The 7,784-nt window shown below is 37.7% G+C and overlaps 1 long non-coding RNA gene across 1 annotated transcript; it reads right to left on the reverse strand.

Annotated features, from left to right (window-relative positions):
- Positions 1-353: 353 nt before the first annotated feature.
- LOC139115115 (uncharacterized) lies at positions 354-2,564 on the reverse strand. Its single transcript, XR_011548048.1, has 3 exons — positions 1,756-2,564; positions 783-922; positions 354-583 (listed from the first exon to the last, which is right to left on the reverse strand). It is a non-coding gene; the product is annotated as an uncharacterized lncRNA (long non-coding RNA).
- Positions 2,565-7,784: the final 5,220 nt, after the last annotated feature.

Raw genomic sequence — 7,784 nt, forward strand, 5'->3', positions numbered from 1 at the left:
TGGTAAACTTACGCATAGCTTGAGATTTTCGCATGTTGATGGAATTTGCGGCGCACATATTGTGGTATGCTTACCACGACACTCATGCATGTCCTGGTATGTTTGCCACAAAAGTTTAGGCTTTGCAGAATTTTTTTGCGGTATACTTGCCACAAACAGGATTTACGGTATACATACCGCTATTGAAGCTGACCCCATGGGTAGCCCCCCCCAGTAGCATACCCCTACCCTTCACACTTTGCCACGACCACTCACACTCTAGCTATTCATTCTTGTGCTCATGTAAGTTTTCAGACTGTAGCCACAGGTACAAACACTCACACACATTCACAAAAAAAAGAAATCTTACCAGGTTTTTCATTGAATTCCTACCTTACATTTATTGCAGATGGAAATGCTAACAAATGACACAAAACAAAAGAAATCAGAAGTTCATCAACAGTTCTTTCACAGGATATCTCCCTTAGTCCATGGCATCTTCATAACAAAGTTTTGGCATATCCAACCATATATTGGGAACAGTTACTTTTGATCCAGTTGATTGTCCAGTGTCTTGGTTTACTTTCCGTGGACTACAAACGGGCTAAAACAAAAAAAGAAAAACAAGAAAAGAAACATTAATGTAATCACATATACTAGCACAGTACAGTAGACAAAATGCCAAGAGAACAATCTGCTAGTCAGTATGTAATTGCAACTGCCTTGACATACCTTTCACAATTAGTCTTGCACATATCATGAAATGGAGTCCAGGTCACTAAGATATTTCAAATGGTACTTACACTTATATAGTTGCAGGCCTTGGCAATTTTGGTTACTCTTTTGGGACCAATGTGGTTTATGAGATTGGTGATGTAAGTGTTGTCATCAGCATTGCTTTTTCTCAGCATCCGTTGCCACAAAGACATGTCGTCACTTCCAGCTACAAATAAGAAAATGCAATGGAATAAAAAGGAATGTAAAGGAAAAAGTCCCAGCGATTATGTTTGGTGATTTTGACTACATGTGACATGAAAACTAGTGTACTACTATATCTAAATTACTTTTAGATGGGGAGGAAAACACTACCAGTGACCCACAGCTACAGAAAGATAGGACTGAAAATATTGTATGCATGTTTTGTGTTGTAAGATTTCATGTAGAACTTGAATGAAATATCGTAAATCAATCATTGATTCGGATTTCGCCTTACAATATAATGCCAGCAAAATATTAACAGGTAACGTTGAACAAATGTCAAAATACATCAATGAAGACTTCAAAAAAAGAAACTTAAGTGTCAAAGACAGAGACGTCCAGCATCGTCCAGCATGATCTTATAAATAGACGTATACTAAATTTCATGACATCAAACACATGTACAAACAATACTAGGTCAGAGTTTAAGAACTTAATTCTTACCCAACAATTCCTAAATGTATTGTTTTTTCATTGTTTTATATCGTACATCGAGGGAAATTTGTATACATATAAGCAAAAGTTTCACCCTGGCCACAGTCCCCGAGAGACTGTGCCCTCGCCAAAGCAAGAGAGTGTCTCGAAGTATGTATTCCCCAGACATAGACACTATCAATACATGTTATCGGCATGAACAGATGAAGGCCACTGCTTTGTAATTGTATACACTGTTCACTCAACGTTCAACCTCGGGAGTTATTCAGACAATTGGACAGTGTTACTCGAGAATTGCACAGAACAAAAACAGATAAAATTCGTCGTTACGTTGCAGAGAAGGATAATCGAAAATTTACTTACCGAAATTCAAACGATCGCCTTGATCCTCAGGGTGTTACTAGGGTATATTATAAATGGTGACCATTGTTCAGTGCGGATCTCCACACGCTGATCGTGACGACGGTGACATGAAAATTAACGCGTCTTGAACATTGCCTATAGGTTGTACATTCATAGCTAGCGTATATGAAGCTGTCACGGCGATGTCCGACGGCAAATTTCAGTGAAATTTTGTCAAAAATCGAGTGAAAAAACAGCGACAATGCACTCAGCAATTCAAAAGGGTCGTAACTGCCGTTCTGATATCAGATTTGCCGCTGAGATTTGACCTGTGACACGCCAATCTGACCAATCACAACGAAGTCTTCACATGATCTATGATGTCATCAGGCGTGATACTATTACTTCCGGTACAAAGTCCTCGCAATCGCGATCGCTGTACGCGTACGTAAGTTTTTTTAAAAGTAATTCATTGAAAAGTAATTCATTGAAAAGTTGCAGCTTTCGACGGACTATCCAAGCAAAAGTGTATTGAGAGCACCAGTGGCTTCATGACCCGACATATCCCCACACTATGTACTACTAGCAGTTAGCACAGCAGTGGCGCTGCGGGGCTAACCGTGCAAACTCATAGGCATGGCACTATACTAGAACTATTTTATAGTGTGCCTTCCCAGAGATACGGGACTTCAATTTTGATGAAAACTGTGTTCTATACGACAGGCGTACGATACAAAAATCCAACATACCAGTCAACAATGGTTCTACTCCGGAATAAAAGGACGCGATGCGTACGCCGTTCTACATACTCAGTACGCCCAAATAATCACGTGATGCCGGTACAAACAAACCCACATGTGTACTGAACGCGTATGGAAATACACGTACGTCTGAGCGCGTTTGCGCACATGGCTTTGTTTGTACCGTGGTCGATTCGAATTCCGGGTTTGGCCTATTTCTTAGATTTTGTTCGGGCGCGTTTCTCTGGAGAGACGTACGTACGTGTACACGTCCATCGGCAGGTTTAGATGTCAATCATTTGTAAAGTGGATGGCAATACGACTAATAATTCCCTCGTCTTTCTAAGTCGGCGATTGAGTAACTATACTGATCATATGATGGCTTCGGAAAATAATTGTCGAAAGACAAAATAGAATGAGAGTTTTCTCGGACCGCGGTGACTGACATGCCCTGTCCGCTTATTATATTACCCAAACTGTGGCAAAGTTCTTTTCCTTCGTGGATTACGGCCGATTTTCGAGAGATTTTCGTTGCTGCCATGATTCGTGCAGATCATTGGCTCAAAACGTTACCCAATGGACAGGGAAAATGGTTTCATGGAATTTTTTTGTGGCTGCCTACAGTTTAGGCCTAAGTATGAAACAACATTGTTATCAACAGAATACCCGTCTTATATCAACTTCGTCACTTTTCTCGCCTCGATCACACAATATTATTAGCTGCTAAATAGCTCAAATTAAGCTATTTTGGCAATCCAGCGATCCCGCACCTTTATGTGCTATTGTTGATGTAATCTGCATTCCTAACATCTTGTCACTGTGTATAGAAGTATCATTTGGAGAGTCAGGTACTTTTGTATGTGAATTTCCTAATTTCTTGGAAACTGACTAAGATTTGTCTTACAAATGTGTAGCCTATACACGTTTTAACATCCCCAGTTTTGAAAAATCAATAAATATACTATTTTTTTATCAAATTAGAGTGCAAACATGTATATCTTTATTCATGCATATGATATACATCTGCAGAAGCCAGCTGGGCACACATGTTCATAGATGTCATTTGGCTGCACAAGTTAACTTTGCCCTGTAACCGTGCAGCCTTGAATTCTTAGGCCATTCTGTACAGTGCTGTGACCATTGTATTTACGTAAGCCTTTCATGGCAAACATACCACAAAGCAATCTGCAACTTTGTTTACTTTATTTTTGTGGTAGACATACCAAGAGAAAGATTGCTAATCACCACAAGTGCACCACTAGTGGTGACTATCGGCGCAGGATGAATAGAGTGTTGTGGCACACAAACTTATGCGTGGTATGTTTACCCAGAGCTTGCAGTATGCTTACCGCAAAAAATCTGTTTCGTACGGGACAGCACACTCATTGGCATAGCCAAGATAACAGTTTCATGATAATAGATGACAGTCATGACAATGAAAGAATGCAGTGACAGCACTGATGACAGAAATGGCAGAGACTTCGCAATCACCTTAGTGCCACTGTATTCTGTGTATTGCTAAAAAGGAGTCCATATATTTGTTCACTCTATGATGCCATACATACAAACGCGGTACAAACGCCCCTTAACTATGTGTACATTGGAGTTCATTCACTCCACACTAACCCCTAAACACAAGAAGCAATGCATATTCGGGATTCAAAGTTGCAACTCTGACAATTAGGAGAGTTTAGCCGATGCGTTGTCCTTCTAAGTCAACATACTATATCGTAAAAGTAATTCTAAATTGACAAAATAAAGCAAACCATATGCCTTCTATTTTATAGGTGTCTATATGCCCTTCATACTATACACATCATGTGATTGTTATGCTTAAGCAATAGTCTGAAGGGTGTGGAATTTATTTGAAATGACTTGTGATGGAGAAAGATATATCACAATACCTAAATCAGCAGAATAAGCTTAAAATCATTTTCAAATATTAAAACGAGCAAGCTGAACAATGGAAGCAGTGATCCTGTTGTAACCTGTCAACACACAATCCACCCCTTTCCTGACAGATCAAAGTCCCTTCCTATAGGCTATTTGTTCTTTATACTGGCAGCCCTAACTAAGCTGTTGTACATTTGTTGATATTGCGTCATCCGGTTTCAGCATATCACAACATGGAATCTTTCCTATTTGTGTTCGATGAACCTTTTACACCTGATTATATAGGATACTTTTTAATTGATTTTATAATGATTATATAGTTTTGCCGATTCAGTGGGTTTAATGTATCGAATCAAAAATTTATGTAATAATGACCATGTTTTATTTACGAAATCGCAGATGAAAAGGAATGTGACGCATTTGTGACATATAGCAGCAAAGATGAAGAGTTTGTAGATACTGTTTTGACAGATCTCGAGAGAGACAACAGATACAGGCTTTGTCTGCATCAACGAGACTTTCAGGGCGGCCGAAGTAAGTACCATATATTCAGCCATTCGATAATGATTCAAAACAATCGCCACATATACTGTAAAGAATGCGGGAGCATCATTTGTGATTGAAATGAGAAAATATTGATATGACCTTGACAACTTAGTTCAAATATTAGCAATGATCTTCGGCAGCTGTCAACTAAGGGGCCCGACTAGCAATAACATTTGTCTAAAGTTCAATTTGGTCTTATGATTTTCATAAAAATCCTGAAGAACAAACAAATAAACAAGTAAACAAATAAAACAATAAATAAATAAATAAATAAACAAATAAATAAATAAATAAATAAATAAATAAATAAATAAATAAATAAATAATAAATAAATAAATAAATAAAATAAATAAATAAATAAATAATAGCTCACTGGTGCAGAGGTAAGTACACAATTCCAAGGGGAAATAGGCAAGTCATTCAGCGGGATCATGAGCTAACCAGTTTTTAAGGACTAGTTTCGACCTTTCCTATTTCTCACCTTTATTGTTTGTTTTAACCTCAGTAGAGTGTTAGGGTTAGCCTTTGTGATCTGCAATAGCAGATCACGGGAATGTCATATGATGATCACGTGAATGGAGAGTAAACGTGCTGATCAAGTGAGCGATAGTACTCAGACTGGCTTCGCCCTGCCTTCGTACAACTCCGTAAGGGTCATATTATAACATTCATTCTTAGAGTTTTGATGGTTGCATAGATACAGTAACACAGCACTATTTGATGAAAACCAAATATTGACGTTTATGAAAAGCGCAGAAAGAGCTGTGTTATTTTGTAGAAGTAAAGTGGTATAAGCTGGAAAGGACAACAGGCATGTTCTTCAGGTAAATCCAGGACATTGGTTGTGTAAGGTAGCTTCTGTTTACTGCAGTATCCTGGGTTTTTGTGATAGAACGATGATTCTCAATTTTAAAAAACCTTGAAACTAATAGTGTTTGTTTAGGATGCAGAAGTTGGCGAATAGCTCCGTAAAATGCGAAAATGTGTGGAACCCAATTTGATTCATGACACAACAATAATTGTATTTTCCAGATAGAAAGGAATATATATATTGTGACCTCACAGAGTAGCTTGGCAGTCTAGCGCAGTGTGCAAAGCCGACAACAGTAATGTCAAACAATCAGCACCCTTGCTCTCTAGTCATGTGATAATATCACCATCAGGTAACTGCTACATGATCAGCAATACAAAACTTGGATTCTAGAAAATACCCTTGCACTCTACTAACCTCATGACCTTCGCAACTTTTACTAAAATAATCGGTCAGAACTTCACCGCTTGGGTTTTTTCAGGTATATTTCACAATATCGAAGAGGCATTACACAAAAGTAGATGTACCATTTTAGTACTCTCTCCCGCATTCATAGAGAGTAGATGGTGTCAATTTGAGACAATGGCAGCTATGAGAAGATTAGTTGACAATGGACAAAGGCTGATACCAATCATGAAAGAAGATGTCATGCATCTTGAACTACCTCTTCTAATGAAGAGGATTCTGGATTCTGTTACTTACATAAAGTGGACACAGAATGGAACGGCGAAACAAAAAGAGAAGTTTTGGATGAGCTTAGTACTGCAATCAGGAGACGAGCAAAACACCCTGAAGGCCGTTTGAGGAGGATAATGATTGCCTTTCACCAACGAATGTTAGATTGTGTTGCATTTCGTTATAGGAGACTCAATAATCACGAAGATGTTGCGTAGCTCAGTTGAAAGCATTCCATGATGTAAAATGGTTATGCAGTAGTATGATATCAGTAGAACTAGCATATTGGAAAAAGAATGCATTAATTCGTAAAAGTAATAAAAGCAGTCGTGAATTTTCAATCCCTCACAGTTACAATACAGATATGTAACAGTATATGCTGCACTTGTCAGAAAATTGACATTTTACTATTACAATATTGCCATGAGTCTGCCACGTCCTTTAAATTTCTATTTCTAAAATCAGGAGCGATAATTGAGAAAGGTCAATACAATAAACAATCTTGTCCTTACCTGATGTAAAAGTTGCTAAAAATCGTCATTAATAGCATCTTTAATGTACTTAGGCCAATCTCACTTTTGCCTCTATTTAGTATGAGTTTTGAACTGATTTATAATTATCATTATAATCATGTTAAATTTTCAATCAGTGAAAGTCAACACGAATTTGTCAATGGTCGTTCGGCTGTGACAAATCTGATATCATACACCAACTTAGTTGTGGACAAATAAGTGCAGCCTGACTCCATTTACCTGGATTTTTCAAAAGCTTTTGACTCAGTACATCATCTTTTTGTAGATTCATAAACGTCAGTCATTTGGCATCTGTTAACCAGGCTCTCCACATATATAAACTGTAGAGTACAAAGGATGCTTTTGACGAACAACTGCCGTCATAGTGCCAAATAATATTAGGTTTACCCCAAGGGTCTATTTTGGGCCCACTTCTATTTGTACTTTACATCAATGACATGTCTGAATGTCTGAGTCATGCAAATTTATCTTTGTATGATGACAATTCCAAGTTATTTATGTCCATTTAGTTGTCTGATTGCGTAATGTTAAAAAATGTTTCTGTATTTAATGTACGATGAAACAAAATGTCAACATATTTCCTAAAAATGTGGGAAACATACTTTCTAGAATCGTGCAAATCTTGTATGAGACCTTGGTGTATTTTTAACTAGTAAACTTAACTGGAGTATGCATACTAAGCATGTTGCTTCAAAGGCTTTCTAAATGTTTAGATTTATCGAGCGTACTTGTAAATATTTTATCAGTATCCAAGTTTTAAAAACATTATTTGTCTCCTTTTCAGAAGCCACGTTGAACATTGCTCACCTATCTGTTCCCTCCTCCATTAATCGGATTTAATACGGAAACTA

This window comes from Ptychodera flava, chromosome 17 (assembly GCF_041260155.1).
Source record: "Ptychodera flava strain L36383 chromosome 17, AS_Pfla_20210202, whole genome shotgun sequence".
NCBI lineage: Eukaryota > Metazoa > Hemichordata > Enteropneusta > Ptychoderidae > Ptychodera > Ptychodera flava.